The following is a 25170-nucleotide window of genomic DNA, read 5'->3' on the forward strand; positions in this document are numbered from 1 at the left end:
GACCCATCTTCGAACTTGACCTAGAAATCAACAAAACAACCTTCTTGACAAATTTCCAGAATGTTTGGATGAAAACTGCAGCCACTAGAGTGTTAACAAGCTTTTTCTATTTTTAGCTCCTGTGACCTTGTTTTTGACCGGAGATGACCCATCTTCAAACTTGACCTAGAAATCATCAAAACAACTTTCCTGGCAAATTTCCAGAATATTTGGATGAAAACTGCAGCCACTAGAGTGTTAACAAGCTTTTTCTATTTTTAGCTCCTGTGACCTAGTTTTTAACAGGAGATGACCCATCTTCGAACTTGACCTAGAAATCATCAAAGCAACTTTCCTGACAAATTTCCAGAATATTTGGATGAAAACTGCAGCCACTAGAGTGTTAACAAGCTTTTTCTATTTTTAGCTCCTGTGACCTTGTTTTTGACCTGAGATGACCCATCTTCGAACTTGACCTAGATATTATCAAAACCACCTTCGTGACAAATTTCCAGAATACTTGATTGAAAACTGAAGCCACTAGAGTGTTTACAAGCTTTTTCTATTTTTAGCTCCTGTGACCTAGTTTTTGACCCGAGATGACCTATCTTCGAACTTGACCTAGAAATCATCAAAACAACTTTCCTGACAAATTTCCAGAATATTTAGATGAAAACTGCAGCCACTAGAGTGTTAACAAGCTTTTTCTATTTTAAGCTCCTGTGACCTAGTTTTTGACCAAAGATGACCCATCTTCGAACTTGACCTAGATATCATTAAAACAACCTTCCTGACCAATTTCCAGAATATTTGGATGAAAACTGCAGCCACTAGAGTGTTAACAAGCTTTTTCTATTTTTAGCTCCTGTGACCTAGTTTTTGACCCGAGATAACCCATCTTCGAACTCGATCTGTATTTCATTGAGACAAACATTCTGACAAAGTTTGATAATGATCCAATCAAAACTGTGACTGCTAGACTGTTAACAACCCAATTGTTGACGACGAACGACGCACAACGCACGACGCACGACGACGGACGCCGGACATAGCCCCATCACTATACCTCACCATGACCACTTCGTGGTCAGGTGAGCTAAAAATGGATATAATTCGTCATAATGTCATAACTTTTTATTGAGTCTTAAACATTATCGTATCTGCTTAAATAACTATTAAGCACGTCTCGTAACACTGACTTTATATATTGATACGACCTTATATATTCCATCAAAGAAAAATACTCATTTAAATTTAAATACGATGCAACATATGTATATTTTGTCTGATCAAACAAAAGAATAAACATTCATGTACTGTCTGAAAACAATGCCACAATAACAATTTTATATATCAATATAAGTTTACCATAGCTTTCATCTCACTTGGATATATCTAAATTGACGTATAATTAAGAAAGTTTGAAGATATTGTTTTACAAAGAATAACAGCGTGCTTTTAACCCATGTCTCTAGATTGAATTATTATTATCTCAAGTCGCGTTTATTACCATCTTTAGTTTGCTTATTATATGAACTTAATTACAAATGATTGATATATCTTTTTATTACCCATGTACAGAAAATATAACACTTTGTAAAAACATCATATTCCACAGCTGAATTATAATATGACTAATAAGCATTTTTCACTTAACTTGATATAAGATAGTTGTGTAAAATAAAACGATGTTAAACTACAGGGTGTACACATGGATCTAATATAAAATTACCAATGTGTCTTTTATTGGTTTATATAAATTGCTTTATCAGTGATTTTTGCAGTGATTTTTGAAACGATGTTTTTTCTTGCATATATCGAATAACAATTTCCATACATATATACGCGCTAAGGTACTCGTATAGTTTGATGCCTTAAAGCAAGGGAGAATTAAAATCTTCCAAGTATATACACAATGTATCAGGATGTTCTTGAAAATGTAATATATTACGTTAATAATAGTTGATTTTTGATGCTTTCTCTAATTTAAAGAACAACTGGCAGCGCCTAGCTCAATATATTTTTACCACTTTGTACTTGTTACATAGAATATTTCAGTATAATTGTCTTTAAATATTTATATAACAACCTAAAATAGTTTATTTAATCAAATATTTACAATATTATGAATACTGTGCGGCGGGTTTAAGTCGCAGAAACTAATTTTTGCGTGCTTTTTAAAAAAAATGCACTTATTCGCGGTGTCTTAAATTCACGGCGTAATGAATTCTGAAATCCTATATTCTCGCGGTGTTAAGTTCAGAGGCAGCCATTGAAGTTTTCACGACCATCAAAATGGATAACGTTGGCATAAAACTTGCGACTTTCAATGTTGAACTGTTTTACGGAATGTCCATATTTGAAAGTTAACCATCGGTGTTTGAAAATGAAAGCCGATAATTACATTGTTCACTAAATATTCACTCAGAAAATGTAGAATTGGTTAAAATTAGGAAAAGTAACTTCGAAAGCGCCGTCGTCTATACTGTTGCCATATCCTCATGAAAGTGACAATAACGATGCTGCATGCAGCACCTCGGCTGCTTATTCTAACGTTATCGAAACAGTATTTAAGGCAAGAATTAAAACAATATTTTGCCAAATCCATACAGTCGTCTATGACTGCTTCTAAAGAGATCGGAAACATTGACATTGACCTACGATTATCCGTAATCAAGGAAAAACAGGCTCAGTGGCTCCTAAATGCATAAGATAAACTGTCGAAGCAAGCGGACCTTATGAAAAAAGCATGTGCTTTGGCTGAAATAGAATAGAATGAACAGTGTGATTGTTTGAATAAACTGCTTATTATCACATTTAAATCTGTATATTCAAAGCATATATGCAATAAAACATTTGTTTTGCAAAATAAATGATAGTTGATATTGGTAATTGTATTACAAACTTTTTAACAACATACTCTGCCTTGATATCTAACTATGCCTGTTGCGTAAGTGGCGTAAGTGGCAAATATTCGTGGGTGTTTTGATTTCGCGGTTGATTGAAAACCAAAAAAAACACCCGCGAATATTACCCGCTGTACAGAAGGTCAATCAAATTAACTTAATAATAGGTTAAATTGTATAATTTGATTTCAATTAATTACATGTCAAATATATTTATTACAGCTCAGTTGAAATACAAGAAAAACCTTTACGATCATTTGAACCACTCTTCGGTCAGATTCCTGATACCAACCAGTGGTTATGTCATGTTAAGAAACATGGTCATAATCCTTGTAGGGCTCGAACCCTTGATCCCTTGATTGAGAAGCAGACACCTTATCCACAAGACCACCGGTCATTTTGAAGGATTGGATGGGGCATAGGTTACATACACTTTCTTTGGCAAAACTGTAGCAATTTAAATTCCTATAACAATCCCAAAAATACATGAATATTCTAGAAACAAACAAACAAAGAGACAAAGTTGTACCATGTAAAACTGTAAATCCTCCCCTTCTAATTATTGTTATCAATGTTTCCATGTGTCAGTTTGCCTTAAGAATACTGTAAACAAATTTTTGACTAACATTTCTCTAAGTATAAAACTCTGTAGTATTTATTTCATTACGACACATTTTTTGTCTGTGTCTTCGCCAAAACTGATTCTAGACTCTCTTGGGAAAACTTTGCAAGGTGTTACACGTCAAATAAAAGATGGTGCTTTAATAGAACTACAGTAGTAAAATATATTACTAAGGTTTGTTTTTGTACAACTTGACATTTTTCAAAGTTTTCCCAGATGAAATAGTCTGAAATTGTTAGAGGTACCTCTCCGTTATTTCCTTTAAAATGTTTAGTGTGTAACAGACATAATGTCCAATTAGGAAGACATTGAATTATTTTCTATTCCCTTTGCGAATCAAGCAAATTATGTCTGGTACAAACTAGAAATACATAATAATTTGTTTTGAGCATTATTTATCAATTTTTGATCTTGTTTATCATATTTTATATTGTTTTCTGCTATTTTAATTAGGGTAGCAATGATTACGTGCATGGACCATTCGTTTTAAGACAATTTACAACCACATTTATTTCATGCCAGTATTTTGAAAGTATTTTTTTTTAAATTCAAATACTTATTTTTGCAGCCGATATCTAACTTTCTTAACTTATGCAGCTTTCTTAGCTTTAATCAGACAGAGGGTCGGTCCTGGTAGGGATATGTTTGGGTTGTTTTTGTTTTGTTTTTTTTTTGGATAAATTAACCGCTACAGACTTTGTTTAAAACATTTTTCTGCTTCAAATGTTGTCTTAAGAAATGTTGTTCTGAGAAGCAGTCACATGATCTGCCTTTTAGAGCAAATTTTCCTTATTTCCTATACGTCTTATAAAATGTAAATTACTCCTACGGCGTCCTGATTTTTTTATAAAAAGCTGTTATATGTGTTACACCTTGTTTGTTAGAAACTTCATAAAAAATCCACAGGCCTCTGTTAGTAATGCCAGGTTTGATAATTGATCTCCGCAGCGACATCATTATAAAAATAAATTTGTAAATGAGATTTAAATTGGTTGTCTTTTTTAATACATAATTATATCGTATATCCCATATCCCATAAACGTCTACAGTATATAAGCATATTTAACCTTTGCAGACGACACCAGACCACCTTTTTCTCAAAGAAATGTCTCGAGAAGTGTCTTTTATTCAAACATTTGGATATCCACTCTGTATCATTTTCAAGCATGTTCACTTCATACTGCTTTCGTACTACATTAATTGACCAATTCATTCAAAAATGTAATGAACAAAGAGCCTATTCATCTAAGGGTACAAACTATAGAATATTTAAAAATGATATAAAATTTGAACTCTATTTAAACATACTGCCTGACAACTTGCGTTATTTATTTTACCATTTTAGAACTGGTAATTATAGGCTTTTCGTTGAAACGGGAAGGTTGCGTAATTCATTTCTTCCATATGGAGACAGAATGTGTCATTTATATGCAGTTTATTTATATACTATTTATTTACATCTCCTTTTTTATTTTGAACAGAAAACGTTATTTGCCAAGTTACTTCTACAGACAACCAAATATATTGAAAAGAGATTTATAACTGGCCACTGGCAAACCCTTAAAAACATATCGTTATTTGTTCGTGACATTATAAACCTCTTTATGGTATCAATTGGTTAGGAATATTTTACTTTCCACAAATGTAGTGTTATAATAGCATTGTATTTTAATAGCATTTCTATATTTCTTGCACTGACCGACACTTGAATTTCGCATGACCTTGTTCCACATTTCATATAATTTACTAAAAGCAGATAAATAGTGCAATATACAATTGTAGTATTTCATATCTCGCGAGATTTCAATATTCATTTTTTTACTGAACAGAACAGAACAGAACAGACATTTTATTTTCTAGACTTATACAAAGTACATCGTCTTGTTAACATGTATTGAATAATATATACAACATAATCACATTAAAATATGTATGACGTGTCATTATAATAAATATAAACATAACAATTACAAGCACCAAATTCATGAGAGGATAAACTACAATTGAGAGTTCAAAATTGAATTTCTTAGCTTTAAAGCTTCTTTGATATATTTGCAAACATTTATTAATATTTTTTTATTTTTAATACATAATAATTCAGTAAATTTAAACATAGATGGTCTGTTATAATAGTAACTTTTTATATATTTTTTTACGTAAATCTACAAAACTTGAACACACACATATGAAATGATACTCATCCTCTATATCTAAAACATTACAGCACTGACATTATCTTTGTTCACGGGGAATGTTATTAGTGGCATACCTTCCTGTTTGTATTTTGAGAGGATGAACAGATAGTCTTAATCGACAAAAATACATTCTAAATTTACGTGGTAAAATGTCAAGATAATTTTCGTAACTAAGACACGATTTAAAATGTTTGTAATTACATAAAACAGAACTTTCGATCTAGGATACTGGCCCATTCTTGTTTTATACGTATCAATAACTCTACTTTTTAAAATTTTTGAAGAAACAATTTAGGATCTATATAATTATCACTATCAAAAATATCAGCAAAACCATAATCACATAACAACTTCTTCACATTTGAGACCCAATTTTTACACCCTCTTTTACAATCAATTACACCTTCTCTATACATTGTATTTAAAATGATATTATCCGAGTTTTTCAACTTGCACCAAAATTTAATTATTCTAACATAACGGGGACACATATAATGGATATCTTCCTAATTCACCATAAACAGCAGCAGAACAAGTATTAGGTCTTACATTTAATAATCGTTTGCAAAATTTTTAAATGAATTCTTTCTATTTCTTTAGATTTTGTGTACCCCCATATTTCAGATCCATAACCTAAGATTGAGCCTACAAATGCATCAAATAACTGGCAAAATGTTTTTGGTTTTAAATCAAATTTCTTACAGTTATAAAAATAAAACATTTAGAGCCTTTAATGCTTTCCCTATTAAATGTTCCTGATTAAGTGTGAAATTACCAGTATAGTTAAAAACAGTACCCAGGTAGTTAAAATCATTTACAATATCTAAGATTTAGCCGTCGTAGGTCCAGTGTTCTGTGGGTAGAAGTCCTCCATGCTTTCTAAAAACCATTACTTTAGTTTTAGTAGTATTTACCTTTAGACCCCAAGTATTACAATATGAATATAAAAGATCTAAATTATTTTGAAGTTCTATTGGTGACTTGCCAACGATGGCCCTATCATCAGCAAATAATAATAAAATCAATATAACATCATCAAATGTCAAACCAGTTTCAATGTTGTCTTGCAAATAAAGTTCCAAATCCTCAACAAAGAGAGAACATAAAATTGGAGAAATTACCTCCCCTTGACGTAGGCCAATGGCATAATTGAAATAATCAGAATAACTAGAACATGACTTAACACATGATTTTACATTTTGGTACATATCTCTAATTATTCTTAACATTTTACCTTGGATACCTATTTCATACATTTTGAGCCATAATGCGTTTCTGTAAATACTATCAAAACATTTCATCAAATCAACAAAAACTACATATAAACGTTTATTTTGATTTAAATATTTTTGGATTAAAGACAAAAGAATAAATATAGCATCCATTGTAGAACGCCCTTTTCGAAAATTGAATTGAGCATCAGATATAATATTATTACTTTCACAAAAAGTTTCAATTCTTATATTAAGCACAGTGGTAAATAATTTTGAAAGACAGCTAACTAATGTTATGCCTCTATAATTGTTAACATCATCAGTACTAACCTTCTTATGCAAAGGTATAATAATTCCCTCAGTCCATTTCTCTGGATAAAAACCCGAATTTAAAATAGCATTAAATATATCACACAAATGCGCACCTATTATATCAAAACCTTCTATGAAATATTCATTCATTAAATAATCACTACCTAAAGATTTACCCCTTTTCAATAATTTAACAGCTTTTGAAATTTCCTCTAAAGTTATTGGTTTATCTAATTCTTCAAATGGAGTATTCAAGTCATTAAAAGAATGGCTTTCACAAAAATTTTCCGCATCAATATTTGTACAGTTAAATAAATCACTACTTATGCTCTCAAAAGATTCCTTAAATACATGTACAGGGATACCGTTATGTTTTGAACTGGATTTACTCTTAAAATATTTCCAAAATTGTTTCGGATTACTATGCTTTAAATTTTCTAATTCAGACATTTTTTTTATTGTAAAATGTTTTTTTCCTATGACACGTGAAACCCGTGCAGACGGTCGTAGTCAAACAGTAATTTGTGCGGTTTACTATATCTCCCATTTTTCTCTCTCTAAATACTTAATACCGTAACTATTATTTCTTTATTTACCTTTTTGTTAGCTCACCTGAGCATATGCTCAGGGTGAGCTATTAGGATCACTCTTCGTCCGTCGTCTGTCGTCCGTCGTCCGTCGTCCGTTGTCCGTTCACACTTTTAAAACGACATCTCCTCTGAAACCATAAGGCAGATCATAATGAAACTTCACAGGGATGTTCCTTGTGTAAAGCCTTAACAAAGTTGTTCAAAGAATACCATTCCATGCAGAACTCTGGTTGCCATGGCAACCAAAAGAAAAAACTTTAAATATCTTCTTCTAAAAAACCCAAAGAGCTAGAGCTTAGATATTTGGCATGAAACATCTTCTAGTGAGTGTCTACCAAGTTTGTTCAAATAAAAGCCCTGGGGTCAAAATTCGCCCCGCCCCAGGGGGTCATTGATTTTCCCTATATGCATATAGTAAAAACTTTAAAAAAATTTCTTTTAAAGAATGCAAAGAGCTAGAGCTAAGATATTTAGCATGAAACATGTTCTAATGGATGTCTACCAAGTTCGTTCAAATAAGAGCCCTGGGGTCAAAATTGGCCCCGCCCCGGGGGTCATTCATTTTCCTTATATGTTTATAACAAAAACTTAAAAGATCTTTTTTGAAAAAAAAAACAAATAGCTAGAGTTTAGATACTAAGCATGAAACATCTTCTAGTGAGTGTCTACCAAGTTTGTTCAAATAAAAGCCCTGGGGTCAAAATTGGCCCCGCCCCGGGGGTCATTCATTTTCCTTATATGTGTATGACAAAAACTTACAAAATCTTCTTTGAAAAAACTCAAATAGCTAGAGTTTAGATATTAAGCACGAAGCATCTTCTAGTGAGTGTCTACAAAGTTTGTTCAAATAAAAGCCCTGGGGTCAAAATTGGCCCCGTCCCAGGGGACATTGATTTTCCTTATATGTGTATAGCAAAAACTTAAAAATCTTCTTTGAAAAAACCTGAATAGCTAGAGTTCAGATATTAAGCATGAAACATTGTCTAGTAAGTGTTTACAAAGATTGTTCAAATAAAAGCCCTGGGGTCAAAACTGGCCCTGCCCCAGGTATGTCATTGTTTTTAACTATATGTGTAAAGAAAAAAACTTGAAAAAATCTTCTTTTAAAAAACCCAACAGCTAGATCTTAGATGTTAAGCATGAAACATCTTCTAATGGGTGTCTACCAAGTTTGTTCAAATAAAAGCCCTAGGGTTTAAACTGGCCCCGCTCCGGGGGCCTATATACAGGTGAGCGACTTTAGGGCCATCATGGCCCTCTTGTTTAGAATTGTATTTTGTATCATGTACTACCTTCTTTATACATGTAATTGAAACATTATGATTAAAATGACGTTTGTTGATATAAGCAATCAAAATTTAAGCATTTTAGTTGTGAGAGAATAGCTGTCCTCATGTTGTTTAACGAGGTGTGACGATGCTTGATTTTGATAATGTTTATAAAAAACCTAGATTTTATACTACTGTATATTCAGTCATACTATTCTATCTTGTATTGTTTGATTTTATTAACCTGATAATTGCATACTGATCATACGGTCAATGCACACAATATGTTAATATATAAGTTCCAGTGTGATTGTGATTGTGTATCTGTGAAATAACTGTACTGAGCCGCGTAGGTCTATGTTTTTCGAACGTTATTGAAGCTATGAGTGTTTTATGCTGTTTTAAGATGTTTTGCGCTTAATTTTGTAATGTCTCATTTTTTAAATAATGGTTTGAGAAATACTATTTAAAATTCAAAATATGTAACTGTTATTTTAATGCCGAAAAATACAAGACACATCGAGATAAAACAAAGTTGCTACTAGTTCTGGCTTCCAAAACTTTATAAGCCGCTTTTTAATATTTTTGTTTTTCATCTGATGCGGCATAAAAGTTTTGGATTAGACCCGTTACGAAACCCAACCAGAATAACATAAGTCAGACCGCTACCATATCAGTTAATCACTTAAGTATTTGTTGTTGTTGTTACAATATATGACCTGTCAATTAAATAGGGATATTTTGATGATTTTGGTACAACAGGAGTTTTTATAAATTATAAAATCACAGACACTATATTAAATCATTTATAGAGTAAACATGCAACCGAAAGGGAGTTTTCCTATTGCTGCTCTGCTGCCAATGTGTGATATACATGTAGTTAATGTTCAATCAATCCAATGCCTCTTATAATATATATGTTGTAATTAATTTTAAAGGCCAGACCAGATCTATTGTGGTGTTGTATTTTCATATTTGTCTTTTGTCCCTTTGTTATGGGTGATTAAATGGTTTTGCAAGTTGAGTGATGGATGATTTTTTTTTTGAAAGTTATTTTAGCTGATTTGGTTCTGGGATATAACTCTGACCACTCCTTGTCTTGTTTTCAAACACCTATAATATAAGTTCATTTTCATTTAATATTTAAAGAAATACTTGGTGTTCTCATTCAGTTATTTAATACATAAGATTTATTCTACTTAAAGCCTGATATGTATATATTTATAATATGGGAAATTGTTTTTTTGTAAGTTGAAGTGCTATTTTAGGTATTTAATGTTGTTTAAAGTATTTTGTTAGAAATATTTGTCTTGTAAAATATTTGTTTTGCCGCATCAATACTAATTTAAATACGATGCAACATATTTATAGTGTGCGATCAAACAAAAACATAAACATTCATGTAATGTCTGAAAACAATGCCACAATAACAATTTCATGTATCCATTTAAGTTTACCGTAGCCTTCATCTCTATTGGATATATCTAAATTGACGTATAATTAAGAAATTTTGAAGATATTGTTTTACAGAGAAAAACAGCGTGCTTTTAATCCGTGCCTATAGATGGAATTATTAATATCCAAAGTCGCATTTCTTACTCTCTTTAATTTGATTATTATATGAACTAAATTACAAATGGATGATATATCTTTTTTATATTACTCATGTACAGGAAATATAACACTTTATAAAAATAAAATCATGTTCCACAGCTGAAATATAATATGGCTAATAAGCATTTTTCACATAACCTGATATGTGATTTAACAATAGGGTATGTACATGGATATAGTCATCGTCGGATACCCACGATTGATAAACATGTCACATAACATGCAATCAACCGTGGGTAAAATGAATCGATTTGCGTCGATATACAGCAACAGGTGCGTAAAATATCTACCAATGACATCGCGTTTAACTAATCTATATTCTTCAACAGCGGAGGTAAAAAACAATAAGAAACAAAATGGCAGCGCCCACGGTTAAAAACTGATAAATGTCAATGGTTCGGCCGTGGGTATCCGACGATGGGATCCAGTATCTGATTAACGGACAATTAAAAGGTGTGAAAGTCGTTTAAATCAGACAAAACATTGCATTGGGACCAGACAATTAGGGTCGCTTGTCACATATGACAGGGAGTCGTTTAATTCAGACCATTTATATAGAAAAATACGTTGGGAGTACTGAAACAAGGTCGGATAAGACAGGGAGTCGTTTAAATCAGGGGATCGCTTAGGCAGTCTCGACTTTATTGTATTGTATAAAATTACGAATGTGACTTTTATTGGTTTATATAAATTGCTTTATCAGTGATTCCGGGACCAACCAGTGATGATGTCATATTAAGAAACATGGCCTTAACCCTTGTAGGACTCGCACCTATGATCCTTTGATTAAGCATCAGACACATTAGCGACACGACGGTCCCCTTTAAAGAATGTGGGGGCACAATTTATGTATATTTTTGGGGGGCAAAATTGTAGCAATTTGAAATCTTATAACATTTAAAAGGGAAATGAATATTCTGTTTATAAACAAACACAAAGCCATTGTTTATCATGTCTCTAAGCATAAAACTGTAGGATTTATTTTATAATTTTCTGTTTGTATCTTCGCAAAAACTGATTCTAGACTTTCTGAGGAAAATCTTGCAAGGTTGATGATGCTTTTAATAAACTAAAGTAGTAAAATATATGTCAAACCTTTTTCGTGTATGATTCGACGATTTTCAATGTTTTACCAGATAAAATGGTCTGAATTTTCCAGAGGTAACTCTCAATCATTTCTCTTAAAATGTTTAGTTTGTAAGAGACAAAATGTCCAATAAGAAAGACATTGAATCTCCCATTCCTTTTGCGCATCTAGCCTGTCTGGTACAAACGAGAAATACATAGCATTCTGTTTTGAGTTTTTTTTTTTTTTTTTTTTTTTTTTTTTTTTTTTTGTTGCTTTTGGTTGATTTGAACTTTTATGAGTCATCCGAGTTCATGCGTTTGAATATAAACATCCATCAGCGGAATCCAGCTTTGTCTTATTTATCGTATACAAAGCTTTATAAAACTAAACTCCTTATCAATCATCAACATTTTTTTCCAGTTAATCGATTTGCAGACAAATGTCTTCCGTAATTTGTAACATATATAAAAGGGTATATTTGTAAAATAATATTATAAAATTATCAACAGTTACATTACATTTTTTTCCATAATTTATGGTAGACTCTCGAAAGATTTGTAACATCGAATGTCTCCATTATTTTACACAAATGAATATTGTACAGAATAAAATTTCTGCTATTTTAAGTACGGTTTTTATCTTTTGTGCAAACGCCATTCCATCGTCGGATACTCACGGACGAACTATTGACATTTATCAGCCGTGGTATTTTTGCCAATATAGTCAGAGAGCTATTTTATCGGTTGCCTCACGATTTAATGAGGCGATTAAAACCCATCAAAGGCTCGTTCTATACGACGTACGGTGAAACGGTAATACTAAGGAAAAAATATCACTATGGTGGTCTCTGCTTGCAGGCGATAGTTGTTTACCTTTTATATAAGTAAGACACGTAAAACAGGGTTTTCACCGTTAGCGCTGCCATTTTGTATCTGTTCACCCTCGCTGTTGCAGAATATAAATTTTGTTAAGGTCGATATTTTACGCACCTGTTAATGTATATCGACGTTGATAGATTCATTTTACCCATGGTTGGTTACATATTATGTTACATGTTCATCAACGTGGGTATCCGACGATGGCGACATTCGTTTTAAGGCAATTTACTACCACATTTATACATTTATATTTTACACCAGTATTTTGGAAGCATTATTTTTTATATTCAAGCATTCATTTTTGCAGCAGATATACAATTTTCTTAACTTTAATGCAAAAAAGGTCGTTTTTCTGGTGGTGACATGTATGGTTCGTTGACAAAAAAGACACAACATACTTTGTTTAAAACATTTTTTTTGTGTTTCAAATTTTGTGATAGAACTGTTGTCCTGCAAAGCAGTTATATTGTGTGTCTTTTCGAGCGAATTCCTTATTTTGTATGCGTCCTATAAAATGCAAGTGACACCTACCACCTTATTTGAAAAAAAAACGTTTGTTACAACTTGCTTGTTAGTAACTGCTAAATAAATCCACAGGCTTCTGTTAGGAATGACAGGTTTGATAATTAATCTCTGCAGCGACATCATTATATCATAAAATTTGTAAATGAGATTTTAATTGGTTGTACTTTAAATGTATAATCCATTAAAGCCTATATATATGTCACGGTTCAGAACTGTTCACTATTTAGGGGAGAATATGTGTAAGCGGCCGCATAGCTCAGTCGGTAGAGCCGCGGAACGGTGTTCCGAGGTTCCCGGTCAGGCTGCACATTTTGCTCACCCTGTGACATTTGGCGCCCAACGGGGGACAGTGACTGATAAAGCTCAGAGTTTAATTTACATTGCTCTGTAACTCTGTGAAATTCGAGGACGAATTTCAATATAGCAGGGGAGTATGTCACGGTTCAGAACTGTTCACTATTTAGGGGAGATAATGTGTAAGCGGCCGGATAGCTCAGTCGGTAGAGCCGCGGTACGGTATTCCGAGGGTCCCGGGTTCGAGTGCCGGTCAGGCTGCACGTTTTTCTCACCCTGTGACATATAACACAAGGAAAAGTCAACATTATGAGTATATTCAATATTTTCAGACGACACCAGAACACCTTTTTGTCTAAGAAAAATAAAGATATGTTTCGCGAAGTTTCTTATATTTAAACACTTTGTATCATTTTAAGAATGTTCACTTCATACTGTTTTCGGGATATATTTAGTATTGTAAATTATCTTTCTCAAATTAATAAAAGCATTTAAATGGTACTACATACCAGCTATTAGATTGATGCATGATTGAAGGAAATATATATTCTGTATTTTGATAATTTTGGTACAACAGGAGGCTTTATAAGCTATAAAATCATAGATATAGTAAACATGCAACTGAGAGGGAATTTTCTTTTGCCGATCTGCTGACAATGCGTGATATATACTTTATTTAAAATTTAGACAGCTGATGCCAATTTATGTGACACGAATGCGTGCAGTTTATCTTTCATTTATTATACTATAAACATATACATTTCTATTTTCTGTACATGTGTTGGAAGATTTGATTATTTTCAATAACAATTTTTTCTCCTTTTCATATTTAGCCTCTGTGGGGAACAATTGATCCACGTAGTATTTGATATGTAGAGAAATGGTATCAAATAAACCAATAATATTTATTAAACCAATAAAAGTCATTGTAAATTGTTTATTGCTCTCCAGATATTTTTCTAAAAAAACCTATAAATCGCAATAACAGCTGTTTAGTCACGTCTTAAAGTCATAAACAAGAGAACGCTATTTAAGTGTATAAATATTTTTTTCACTATATGCAAAATATACAGTGCAATGGGTTTCCAAGAATGACATTTAATATAATCAAGATATCGTCCTCTCAACTTAAAAATCATAATTCCGAGCCCTAACGTGTTAATTATGCTTAAGCCAGTGCTAGAGGGCGTGGGCGGAAGCTTTCAACAACCACAACAGTCCATAAAAAGGCTCAATCAAACCAAGCCTGCGACATTTTTTTTTTAAATTGTATAATATTCATGATTTGCATATTTGGCGAAAGTTGATAATAAATTACTTACCTTACACGACTGAGACTCAACTGATACTAAATAGTTCTAATCATTGCTGTGGTGTAAGCACGTAATTATCATTCTCGATAGTAGTTCAAAAATGAGGAAATGAGAATCAATGCGCTAGATGTGATTAAAAGGTAGATTAAGTATTTGCATTTCTTTGAGAATCTTGTTTAATATATATCGTTAGAGCACTATGATACTAATAAGATAACATAATTTAATGGCTGTATATGCTGAAACGTTTTCAACTTTTTCAAAATTTGTATACTTCTCAACAGCAGGTGTCAACAGCTGTGAAAGTTTCCCATTACTTCAATTTAGTGTAGTTATATTTCTATGGTCCTTCGGGATCATTGATTTCAGCAATTTTAAGTGTTGAAAATTGAATACCGATCAAGCCGATGCTAAGGAGCGTGAGGGACGTTGCACTTAATCATTCTCCCTCATGTACAGACTCAATCAAACCGACTCTGCAATGTAAGTGTAATTTTGTTGAATTTGATGCATCCGTGGGTATGTATACATCACAACAGCGGGTGTCAAGTGATGTGTGACAGCCGTAAAAAGTTGCCCCGAACTTCACTTCAGTGTTGTTATATTTTTATGGTCCTTCTGGAAACGAAATTCGTTTTAATTTGTTCGACTGCATGCACCTGACTAAAAAACGGACACCCGATCCCAACTCCACACTTGCAAAGATGAGTTTCACATAAGGAACTGTTAGATTATGAATAAAAAGTTATATTAAGTTGAACCTTTTGAAATTTTAATTGACATTTGTAATGCAGACAGTTTAACTCTCTATCAAAAATATGTTAAAATTCAAAAACGAATGGGACGTCTGTTATAAAAGACAAAACTGATTTTCAAACATTTTTTACATATATGTATATATTTATATATGACTTTATTAAGACTTGATGGTAAAGGGTATTTTTTCATATATGTTAAAATGTTTGAAAACCAGTTTTATCTTTGTAACAGATATCCCATTCGTGTTTAAATATAAAAATAGTTTTGACAGAGTATGAATGGGCTTATCACGTTGGGAGACAGAGTCTGAGCCCAAAGCTCCTGTGGTAGTAAATACTAACAATTTATTTATTTAATAAACATATTCTTCTTTTGTTGGCAAAACAGGAACCAAAATGCACCTATCTGCATTTTACAAAAGTATGTTAAGAGTCATATATTGGACTTCCGTTTATTAAGTTCACAATGGTTTTGTTACTGCTCATCTGAACGTTTATGTGTATTACAAAGCGTATAATTCTAGACGTCTACGTAATTTTACCAAATTAAGGAAGAGTAAACTTATAAAACAGTAGGCGGAAAGCAAGTGAAATTGAAATATATATGACAGGACACATAATTAGTTTATGTAACGATATCATCAAATATTTAAATCAACAGATGATATTTAATTTGATTTAGTTTTCGTTACTAATACGTTTATTTAGTATATTCCCTGCAAACCAAAAACTGTACACTTAGGAAGGCGACATAATGAACATCATAATTATGTGCTGACAACAAAAGTTGACAATTTAATTGCGGACTAAACAATTATTTATCTAGGGAATTTCCTAATCTTTTGCATTTAGATTTCTACTCAATGTAAAAGATAGATAATAAGATTGTTTGTACTTAACAGTTTTATCTTGTTTATCATATTTTTGTTGCTCTTCTTCGTTGATAGGTGAAATGTACATATTCTTAATTTTGAGATAATCGTATCATTACCTATAAAATCGTCACCTATAAGGTCGTCAAACATTGTATGCTTTTAGACAGGACATCTTTGTAAAATAGTTTTGAAACTTCTTTAGCACGTGATTTTAATTCCATAACAAAAAGGTTTTGTAAAAGGTCATCGTCCTCATACAAATTACGTATGATTTAACCGCTTTCTTTTTACGAAAACACGAACAACGTAATACGGAATTTCAGAATCAGACATATACCTGTATACAAAAATAGTGCTTTTTACACATTGTTTCTTACATTTATATCTTCAGAAACCCTCAGACTTATCAAATCCCTCACCACACGGGTTTTTTGATTTCCAATGTGCCTCTTGCAGATTAAAGTGGCAAGAATAAAGGTGCATTTAAAAAAAGAGTGAACATTAAAGCAACAAAATTACAGGAAAACTGCAGACTCGGTTTGATTAAGTCTTTCTACATAAAATGATAATGGAAACGTGCCTCATGGCCCCAATCCCCTAGCGTTACTCAATTTTCAGCACTCAATATGCTGCAATCCATAATCCCAATGACCAATTAAACAAAACAATATTGAAGTGAAACCTTTAAACTTGTCATTCATTTCGTATTTTTCCTGATCATGATAACATTGATCTTGAGAAAATAAAGGATTAGATATAGATTTTCAGTGATGCCAAGTTTATAAAGAATTTAATGAAAAATTACTTCTCGCCGTTTAATTATTTTACGTTTCTATTAGCTCAAAACCGATTAAAAAAACAAATACAACTGATAGAGAGTTAAACCGTTAAAATAATACCAATAAACCATCCCAAAAAACGGTTGTTTTTCTTAAAAGCAAACAATATAGGATTAAATTAAAACACCTGGGGATTCGATTAACCATAAACTATTCAAACTCATTATAAAACAATTAAACATAAATTACGAATAGACAAATACTACCCAAACATTAATTAGAGGTTAATACTTGGTTGCTGCTCGCCATTATGCGATAATGGCCTGAAGATGTGCATAATGGCCTGAGGGCCGCAGGCCCGAAGGACATTATGGACTCGAGGGCCATTAACGCATAATGGCGAGCAGCAAACCAAGTATTTAAACGTCTTTAATACCTATGTCCGAAATACGGCATTTAGACATCCCGCTAATCTTGTTGTTGCCCTTTCTAAGAATCGGACAGTTGTCAATGTAAACAAATATCTATCATTCAGTTTAACTCTTCGATTTACTTTGGAAACATGACAAAACAAAATAAATATGAGGACAATGTTGTTTTATTGTTGTTTGTATCGATTAAAACTCTTTAATATTTTTTGTGATAAGTTTTTTATGAACTTTTGTGCCTTCAAGAACGGTTTCTGAGACAATCGATGTCAACATCTAAAATGCCATCGATCCGATCTCTTTTAAAATAAAATACCGTCAAACTGAAATCATTTTTGGAAGTTCTGAGGGTCGTGTTTTGTCTTGGAATGAGTTATTGTATTTTTTTACTTGAGTTTTAAATCTTATATGTTAAAGCTTTGTTGATTGCGATTGATTACGTCATTTAAACTTAAAATTTTGTGTGCAAGTGACTTCGGGATCATTGATGCCAACACTATAAAGTGTTGAGAATTGAGTACCGCTCAAGCCGGTGCTAGGGGCGTGAGGGATGCTGCACTTATTCATTATCCCTTCATGTACAGACTCAATCAACCGAGTCTGCAATTCTTATGTTATTTTTGTTGTGATTAATGCTTCCGAGGGATCATTTGTTTTCCAGAATTTTGAACTTCACACAGCAGGTGTCAAGTGCCGTGTGGCAGCCGTAAAAAGATGCCCGTACTTCACTTCAGTGTTGTTATATTTTCTGGTCCTTCGGATCATTGATGCCAACACTATAAAGTGTTGAGAATTGAGTACCGCTCAAGCCGGTGCTAGGGGGCGTGAGGGATGTTGCACTTATTCATTATCCCTCATGTACAGACTCAATCAAACCGAGTCTGCAATTCTTATGTTATTTTGTTGTGATTAATGCTTCCGAGGGATCACTTTGTTTCCAGAATTTTTTAGTTCATTCAACGTCAGCAGCCATCTTGAAAGTCGCTGAGATTTGATGACGTCATTCTGTACGTGCGCTCATTCACTCGCCCATTATGGAAAAATAATGCCGAGCAGCAAGGCGGCCAAAATTGCATAATGACCTAGATCTTGCGATAATGGCCCTGAAATACCCTAGATTTTGTTACTATATATAGTAACATAGGTATTAAAATCTCTTAAGTTTAACAAATACAACATAACTTCTTCAATAGAAACATCGGAATGTAAAGGAACTTTAGTAAAGATATTATGATATACATAATAAATACAATGCTATTAAGTGTAAATAATAAATAAACAATATTATATACAATTTCACATAAATAGGAGACACTGGTGGTAATAACATGTATAACATATTGGTTAAGTACAGATCAAATGCAACGTGAAAATAGCATAAACATCAAAATACTTGTCTTTAACAATATATCACAAATCAGTTTATATTTAATATATTGATAAAATATTACATAAATAACAAGATTAAATATATTTCAGGTCACCTTTTACGTTATCAAAACAGCTTGCTGTTAAGTGAAAGTAGCGTTTCAGCACCGATCGTTTGTTTTTATTATCATAAGAGTTCCATGTAAAAACAAGTTGCTATTAAAAATAAAGAAAAAAAAGACAATTATATTTTGAGAGTAGTAGACATTTTTAAATTTGTATACACATAAGGAAAGCAACTCCATTTTAGTAACTGTACACTACATATAAAGGAATGTCAGCGACAGAAATATCAAAGAAGATCTAATTAAAAAGTGCTACTATCTAGTGCTTTTAAGGCATACATACACGTCAGCGACGTGGCGGGGGACAATCAGCCCTGAAATGATGTTTCCCTTGGGGTCGTTATTCAGTTTGCAGGAGGATTAGCACCTTCCGGCCCTGACTGTCGTGTATTGACCTTTTTTGTTTTACAAGTATAAAGTATAATTGTAATCTCATATCACCTTGCATTGTGAGTCACATTGCTGGTTCCTCTTACTAGGCTATTATTATAGTCGACTATTTTATATGGCGTCTAGTCACGCATACAGTAGGATGGTGATCCCACAATTTAATATTTAGAAAAAATCATTCAATTGTGTAGCCCTTTAAATATTCGTTTGCTAGGTTTTAAGTGACATCTACACTGAATATCGATATGGCGACATTCAAACGTTACTTGTGGAGAAAGACTTTAAATGTCAATTCTGAGAAAACCAAGCCATTATTTCATGTAACCGGTGGGATTTGTGTTCAGATTAACATTTAAAGCAAAAGGTCAGCACCGGTAACAAATTTACAGAAAATGTTTTTATTGTTTCATTAAATATATTAAATTATAAAAAAAGATTACTTTTGGTTTATAACATTTGACTCTTAAATCGTTGTTTTTTCCATTGAATTATCACGTTTGAATAAAGTGGAGAATACTTTGCAAATTTATCATATGTCTTTTAAAGGCTGTTAGGACATGCATACGCCATTAACACCGACTCGCCTTTTCTTTGTAAGCCGTCTTTTTATAGATGTTTGGTTTGCCCTTTTTAAACAAATTTATACTGATTTATTAATTCGTTTTGATATAATCTTATTCTCTTTTTTATACTTAAATACAAATTAAAGACAGACTGATTGTGCTCTGAATATTAAATTTGTTTTAGTCAATCTCATTTATCCAACTGATTTCGTACTTATTTAAAGTTCAACCTCAGTCCAAAACATTATGCTTAACTTGTTTAATAAATATATTTAGTTGTTTACGAAAAATCAGTTTATAAAGAAATGTTCAATCATAGGAGATGTGACATTTATAACTGCATAACCAGATAGATCAAATAGGAGAAATTCATTAGACAGCGTGACTAAAGTATTTGAAAAATAAATGACATTAGACTTAAATTATTATTACACAAGGGCTTTTTAGAAACAAACTGTATTTATCAAAAGTCTGCAGAAATTGCGTGTCTATAAATTTCAAATTTTGAAATAAATTCCATTAAGTTAGGATATGACTGATTTTGAAATAATTTGGTAGAAGATAAATTTCATTATTTGCAGACAACATTAATATATATTCTAACACTGTAGGGGATTTCTCTTTAATAAACAAAGAAGGCGCAAGCGTCATTTATTTCACAGCAGCGCACTCGCCGTTATTGTTTCCTTCTAATGTATTTCTGAACCGACACATTGACGGCGCCATTTTGTTTGTAAAATTGTCTGGTTTTAGGAATTCATAGGTTCCAGTATTTATAGGATATTTTTAACTTAAACTTGAACTTAAAAAGAAGGGAGCACGAGACTTTTCAAATATCCGAATTTCCAAGGGTACCCGTTTTCATGGAGTTCGGTTTTCAATTAACTGTATTACAAAGACTCAACTGAAACTTAAATTGTTCTTACTTTTGTTATGTTACAGTATTATTCTCTAAAGTCATTAAATACAATGTCCAAAACGGCAGGATTGAAAATTTTGCATGATCGGGATTCTGTCTGAGCGCGGGTAGTTATAGTATGTGCACACTATCCAACTTTCTCATCCCCTCTGGCTCAGCTTAAAGCAGTAAAAATAATTATAGTGATTTTTTTTAAGTTGGAAACATGCAAGAAGACAATGCACACAACTACATGTACATATGAATGAAATTTTGAAAAAGGGGAGTGTAGGAGTTTAAGAAGCTTAAATATTACTGCATATAAAACTTTTGTGAAAACAATCTTTTTTATTAATTTATTAGGTGCTTGCCTCATCTTTCTTTTTATATTCATAAAACAAAATACGATAACATTCAAATACCACTGTTTATTGAAACAATTGTAGTTCTTATATTATTTGATACCAGATACATTAAGCAACATTTACAAGTCGATGTAGCCAGCTATGGGTTAAAGCTTATATTTCAGTAAGAAAGGAACAAAATTGAATCCTGTACTGTCGCTGATATTTTTAGACTTATCTAACACTGGTGGGAAATAAACACGTTCAGGCATAGTAAAATTTGAGAATGTACATTGTTATATACGGTGTTTACTAAAACCTAACAATTAACAAACATTCAACGTGGAAACCAGTCTGAACTTTTCATCAATGGTACCATTCAATAAACGTATGAATTAATTTAGCTTAAAATATATACAAAATTGCTTCTCCAATCTGCACGGCATGAAACGGGGTCAGCACATGAACTGCAGATCAAGATCAAATCTAAAGTAAAAGCGATGATTATTTAGCCCGTCTTGACTAACTCGCAAGGGTTATTTTTGCACATATTTCCGGTGACCAGAATAAATGAACTCAATGAAAAATGTCCTAACATTAAAGTCATTAAATCTCCCACAACAGAACATCAACCTTGATGTAAATGAACGAAAATATCTTAGCATACTTAAAACTTTTTCATTGGTGTGGAATTAAATCCGCATATTCGTTAAGCATTGGAATAGAATTTCAACGACTAATATATGTTAAAGTACTTTTTATATTTATTTACCCCTTCATCTATAATAACAAAATACAGTATTTTTTCTATCCATTTTAATTTCAAATTTTGACCAATGTCATTTTAACATAAAGTCATATGGTGCGCCAATGTCCGAATACATGGTTCATAATCTATTCTTATGATTAAAAACGTTGACCAAACAATTAATGTTTAACAATTGCGTGGGTAATTGATTAAGACCATTCGTTTTTTTAAACAAATTAAAGTGACATTATGCTCATTCAAGGGCATATAATTAGCGGAAAGGAGCCAGCCAAATAAAGTTTACATTTTGACATAATTTCTTTCACTTTAAGAACAAAGTCATGTACACTCATTAACAAAGAAGCGCATAAAAAGGGGACACAAAGAATCTAATGAACTATATTTTACATTAGGTCGAAATCTTAATGCTTGAAAATAGGAAATTTCTGGGAGAGGTGCTTTTCCGCAGTTTAATTGTCGACGTTTTTTCCTGGACTTATTTAAGATGTTTATTTTATGTCGACTTCCTAGTATGAGGTTTATTTAGGTTTACAGGGAGAATACTTTAGTGTATAAGAAACGAAAAGAAAATCCAATTAAAATTTCATCTGTATATTTAAATATTTGTTGATCCTGTTACATAAACAAATTATTTGTAACAGACAATTTTCTATGGCTACTAATGCTTATCATGCATGAACAAGCCTCTGAATGAACTTGCCTTGCTACCATAACTTGATCCGAAGATTGTTAAATGTACAATTATATTACTTTTATCTGATAACAAAACATAAAGTTCATACAATAGTAGGTTAAACTTGACATTACCATATAATGCGATTTGGTTTTGTTTTAATTGCTACCGACGGATATCTTCCTTTCCAGAATTACTATTAGGTCACTATTGCTTACAAATATATTAGAGCTGTCATCGATATCGACAATATCGATGTATCGTTGATATTTTTTTGCTGATCAATAATCGATACACATTTTAAAAAATCGATACTTTTGACTTATAACTTAAATGTCAAGAAATTATAAAATTCACTCAAAATTTATACAGAAGCAGCTATTTATATCTTATGTTATGCTTTTGTTATATAGTGGAATTATTTCATAGCAATGGTGACAAAAAATATTGTCTGGAAAAAAATCATGCAGTGGACAAGACACTGTACAGAACATGTTTTTGACTGAAATCATTGAAACAGGATTGAAAGTGAATGACAGACAAATGAGTATAGGATATTATCGATATTTCGGTGTATCGTTGATTTTAGTCACTTGATATCGATATATCGTTGATATGCTTTGCACTGAATCAATGACAGCTCTAAAATATATAGCTTTAATGTCCTTTAAAGGTCAATTCTGAGGGAACCCTACCGACATTTTATGTAACCGATGGGATTTCTGTTCAAATAATCATTTATAAGAAAAGTTCAACTCGGCTTTCAAAGCATAAGATGACATTTACAGAAAATATTTTATTGTATCATAAAAGGCTAAATAAATATATAACGGATTGTTTTTGACGTAAATCATTTGATTCTTTTATTCCTTTTGGACAGTATCTGATTAAAGCAGAAAGACAGATCCAATTTTAAAATTGAATGATTACTTTTTAATTATTTGGGCGATATTTTGCAAATTTGTCTGACTTGTTTTTTTCCGGCTTATGATGATGACTGTATACCATTTCCTTTGATACACCCCTTCATTGTTAGCTGTCTTATTATTGATGTTTAGTGCATTTAGCGGTCTAATATCATAAGTCTGTTGTATTGTTTGCCCTCTATGAACCTATTAAGAGTGATTTATTATTTTCATTTGATATAATCTTATTCTCGTTTATGTTTCATCCTAAAATGGCATCTAAAGGCTAAATGAATGTGCTCTGAATTCTGATTTAGTACTAGACAATGTTATTCATCGGACCGATTTCACATTTATTTTAATCTTTTATTGACGTTTAAGCAGAACGGATATAAAATACATCACAAACTTATTTGATAGATAGATAGATTCAAAATTTCATAAAAAAAAACAAATGATACATAAATGTTCAATCACAGTTACTGTGACATGTTACTGCGTTGAAAATATTTCTATTTGGATGCCTGTCAATTGTATGATAATATGAATAATTACGCGTGTACCAATTTTGAAAGAAATAAAAATTCAAGTTAAATTGCACAAGGGATTTTTAGAAACAAATAAATATTCATTTATCCCAAATTCTACAAAAATTATTTGGTTAAAATTCCAAATTTTGATATAATTGCCATTATGATGGAATATGTCTGGTTTTAAACAAATTTCGGAGAACTTAAATTTTATTATTTGATGATAACATTAATATCTTCTGTAACTTTATGTGATTAACCTGATCAAAAGTTTTTGAGAAATCGAGGAGTATCAAATCTGTGTGTTGACCTTAGATAAAGTTACTTGAAAGTCCTCAACAAGACCCTTTTCCATGTTGCGGGTGATATAAAATACTGTTAACTTGGATGTGCTTTGTAAAACTTGATGCGACGATGTGTTCCTGGTCCATGTCATTGAAAAGGGTCTGTAGTTTGCCGCGTTGATTTTATCACCTTTCTCTTAAAGATAGTCAAACGTTCACGTTTAATCACTCGGGAGAAGATAGTGTCTGTATCTGACGTGTTTTGGATAACACTGGTAACGTAACCAAGGGATAATTGTATGTAAAAAATTGTTTCTGATTGTCGGGCATATTTAAAATCATATCATTACAAGAATGTACTAATTTCCCAATGGATGTAAAATAAATACATTTATTATGCATTATACGTACAATTGTTCACCTTTTGTTTTACATCAGAGGCCACATAGTAAAACTATATTTAAACCAAAATATGATGATTACGATTTTTATATATTGTTTTATGATCGCATACTCGACCGTTTTAGACACCCTAAAAGTATTTTGCTATTTACCATTCCAAGGCGGTGCAATTATTATTTCTCTGATATAATATCTCTACTGTCATTCAAATCCATTCCAGAGTTAGACTTATTACCCTAATATGCAACCGATGGGACGTGTACATAATTCAGATTGTCATATAAGGCATTCGGATTAAAT

This window comes from Ruditapes philippinarum, unplaced genomic scaffold (genome assembly GCF_026571515.1).
Source record: "Ruditapes philippinarum isolate M1 unplaced genomic scaffold, ASM2657151v2 ctg2909_1_1_1_1, whole genome shotgun sequence".
NCBI classification, from domain to species: domain Eukaryota; kingdom Metazoa; phylum Mollusca; class Bivalvia; order Venerida; family Veneridae; genus Ruditapes; species Ruditapes philippinarum.